Source organism: Pseudophryne corroboree, chromosome 4, assembly GCF_028390025.1.
Source record: "Pseudophryne corroboree isolate aPseCor3 chromosome 4, aPseCor3.hap2, whole genome shotgun sequence".
NCBI lineage: Eukaryota > Metazoa > Chordata > Amphibia > Anura > Myobatrachidae > Pseudophryne > Pseudophryne corroboree.
Window position 1 is genome coordinate 851,289,450 of NC_086447.1, and position 3,712 is coordinate 851,293,161.

General features: G+C 47.5%; 2 pseudogenes; one reads left to right on the forward strand and one right to left on the reverse strand.

Moving 5' to 3' along the window:
• Positions 1 to 1,247: 1,247 nt before the first annotated feature.
• On the reverse strand, positions 1,248 to 1,366 carry LOC134912328 (5S ribosomal RNA; annotated as a pseudogene).
• A 1,516-nt stretch (positions 1,367 to 2,882) lies between these two features.
• LOC134912329 (5S ribosomal RNA) lies at positions 2,883 to 3,001 on the forward strand (annotated as a pseudogene).
• The last annotated feature ends 711 nt before the right edge of the window (positions 3,002 to 3,712 follow it).

Genomic DNA, 3,712 nt, shown 5'->3' on the forward strand with positions numbered 1-3,712 from the left:
CCCCTCCCCCATCCGTATCACCCACACCCGCATCACACCCCTCCCCTGCTGCAGCGCATCCGGACCCCCGCAGCCGCCACTCCTCCAACCACAGCACCTCCGGCCCCCACCCACACCTTCCCTAGAGCCGGATTAAGGGAGGGTCCTGGGGATACGTATCCCCGGGCCCCCCTTTCCAAAAGGGCCCCCTGCCACACCACAGATCGGATCTCTCTTCCGATCCGATCTATAGTGCTGTAGAGATGTGACCTGTGTTCCAGGGCACATCAGAGCTCCGGTGCAGGGACCAGGTGTTTCCTTGCACCAGACTGGAAGTGGCGACAGGCAGCGGCGCTTCAAACTTGGCGCCGTTTTGCCAGCCAATCTGAAGCGCTGGCGGCGGGAGTTATTTACCCGCCCCGTCCGCCAGTAAATCTTGGCTCGCAGGGCGCCGGCATATCTGATTGTCTCGACGGGTCATTGGCCCCGCCCACGCCATCTGACGTCAGATGCCAGGCGGGAGCCGAAGAAGACGACCGCGCGGAAGAGCGCAGAAGACACCGAGCAAAAGCCGAAGAGGGAGGCCGCGCTGAAGAGCGGTGAACAGCCGGATGGAGGGAGAAGAGGTCCGGTGCCCGCTGAAAAGGCCGGAAGACGCCGTGCTCCTGATGGAAGATGACCCGGACCAGGTGAGGCCTCAGTGAGGTGGTTTCTCACTCACCCCCCCTTTCCTCCCTAGACCGCCAGGGATCGTGCACTAGGCCCGTAGGTACAGTCAGGCCCTCCCGGCCTGTGGGTATGTAGTCGGGCCCTCTCGCCCCGTGGCCATTTATAGTCGGGCCCTCCCGGCCCGAGGGCGCATGGTGGGCATTAGGCCCCGTTAATAGGTGCACCCGCCACACCTCTCTTCAATAGGAACCCCACTGTCTAAAGCACCCCGGGCCCCCCAAGGTCTTAATCCGGCTCTGCCTTCCCCCATTCGCGGACCTACCACACCCTCCCCTTCCCCACCCGCAGCACCTCTTGACCACCTATCTACTGGCCTGTGTATGTTCAAAGGCGTGCAGGGGTTAATGGGGCGTAGCCCCAACCGACGGTGTGAAGAGCGCCCGTAGGGCGCGATGAATCACCTAGTACAGATATATTAGGTTGATGATAGTCCGCTATATCTATTATAGGTATTGTAGAGACAGATAGAGTCGAAAGGCTTGAATAAGTGAGATGAATCTGCTGTCAGTGTTAGACGCTTGAGCAAAACCGTCCAAGTGTTTCTACTAAACTGAGTATTCCTCAAGAGTCTCCCACTTGAGTACTAACCCAGCCCAACACTGCTTAGCTTCCAAGATCGGAAGGATTCGGGCGTTGCCAGTGTGGTATGATAGTAGAAGAAATATTTGATATCGAAGGCTCAGGAATCACTGATGAGAGTTCACGAAATGGAGAGGAAAAGGAGTGGATGTAGATTGGAGAGGAAAATAGGGGATCTGCTGCCAATGTTAGACAGGGATGGTTACCCCTGAATCAATGGTGAGAGTCCTGAATTAGAAGAAGTGGGGAAAAAAAGAAGAAGAAGAGAAAGAGACAATGCTAGTCTAAAGTTGTTTAGGTGAGATTAATAAGATACAAATGGACAAAAAGTCCTGCAGGAAAATTGTTGCACAAATGCCAATCAATTACAGGGTGCTAATAATGCCTGTGATGTTAATACCAAACGTTGTGACAGGCTGATTGTAGAAGAATTGGCAGAAAGAAAAAAGTAAAGAGTGCTTGAAACCATAGAAAAATAACTGTTTGATACTAGCAGATTGATATCAAGTGTCTCAAAGAGATAACAAGTGGAAAAATTAGCAAAATAGTAACATATCAACAGTTCTATCATAAGATGAATTATTACTTTTATGTCTCACTGATATCAGAGCTGCAGAAATACATTGTATAATAATAATAATAATGGTTGAAAAAGCTACTATAAATCTTTGCTCCAAGTGGGTTTTGAAAGAAAAAAGAAGAGAGAAAAAAACTAGACAAGATACTGAACCCGTAAATATGTCGGATTCAAAACCGAACACAGCTCTGGTAATCCATTATAGCTCCACAATGTCATATGTCATAAGATGGGGAGACGTACGCTGCCGGTTGCCTACAAGATAGGTACTATCATAATCTGATATAGATTGGTTTTATAAGACAGTATATACAATGAGCATAAGAAATGAATACCAAATGGATATATAGGAAATATACTGTAATTGTGCAGATGTTACCCGCAAATAGAAGGAACGGTCAGCCACTGGTATGAGGCATGATACAGTGTACACAAGGGATGTCCGTTTCAAGGTCCAGACGTGTCGCGAATGCAGGATACAGTATTTGATGAGATTGCACTGTGCGATGCAGCCACAGAGCAGATCAGTCTATCTGGTCTGATTCGGAGACAAAGTCTGTCAAAATCGTAATGTTGCGGGCTGCAGTTGTAAGATATAACTGCAGGGCTGGTGCGGCTGTCTGTGTCCGAGATAAGGGAGAGAGGAGCGCGATGTCCGGTGTCCCGTCGCGGCAGTGTGTGGCGGCTCGTTGCTGTAGCGGCTGAGTGAGACGGAGGCTGCTGGAAGTTCAGGCTGTCCGAAGTCGGCTGTCACCCAGGCAGTGGGGTACGGAAGACGCGTTTCGCCCGTTCACCAGGCTTGGTCACTTCCTGACTAGCATTGTCTCTTTCTCTTCTTCTTCTTTTTTTCCCCACTTCTTCTAATTCAGGACTCTCACCATTGATTCAGGGGTAACCATCCCTGTCTAACATTGGCAGCAGATCCCCTATTTTCCTCTCCAATCTACATCCACTCCTTTTCCTCTCCATTTCGTGAACTCTCATCAGTGATTCCTGAGCCTTCGATATCAAATATTTCTTCTACTATCATACCACACTGGCAACGCCCGAATCCTTCCGATCTTGGAAGCTAAGCAGTGTTGGGCTGGGTTAGTACTCAAGTGGGAGACTCTTGAGGAATACTCAGTTTAGTAGAAACACTTGGACGGTTTTGCTCAAGCGTCTAACACTGACAGCAGATTCATCTCACTTATTCAAGCCTTTCGACTCTATCTGTCTCTACAATACCTATAATAGATATAGCGGACTATCATCAACCTAATATATCTGTATAATTTATTCACATACCTACTCAGGATTCATATAGATATACTTTTTCAGGCCTCCTGCTGTTATTTACTGTATTTTTGAACCCAGGCAGTTCAGAACCATCATTCAGTATTTACACTGTAATAATTTGTTCTATGCTCTCCTACCCTCCCCTTTTCTGACTAGAACTATTATTCAGTATTTACAATGTAAAAATTTGTTCTGTTTTCTCCCACCCTCCCCCTTTCTGATATTTCTGACAGTATATTCTACTACCATTTTATCAATTCTTGCTAATAAAATTTACATATTTTTTAACATTGTTTCTTCTGAGACTTCTATACATATACATATAAGAGTGCGCCCACAAAAGGATCAAAAGGACCCCCAAATTCTATGATTTAAGCTGTTTTTTAGGGTTTTTTGAAAAAAACACCCAAATCCAAAACACACCCGAATCCGACAAAAAAATTCGGTGAGGTTTTGCCAAAACGCGTTCGAACCCAAAACACGGCCGCGGAACCGAACCCAAAACCAAAACACAAAACCCGAAAAATTTCCGGTGCTCATCACTACTATTCAGGTGAGTAGGTGGCCCCA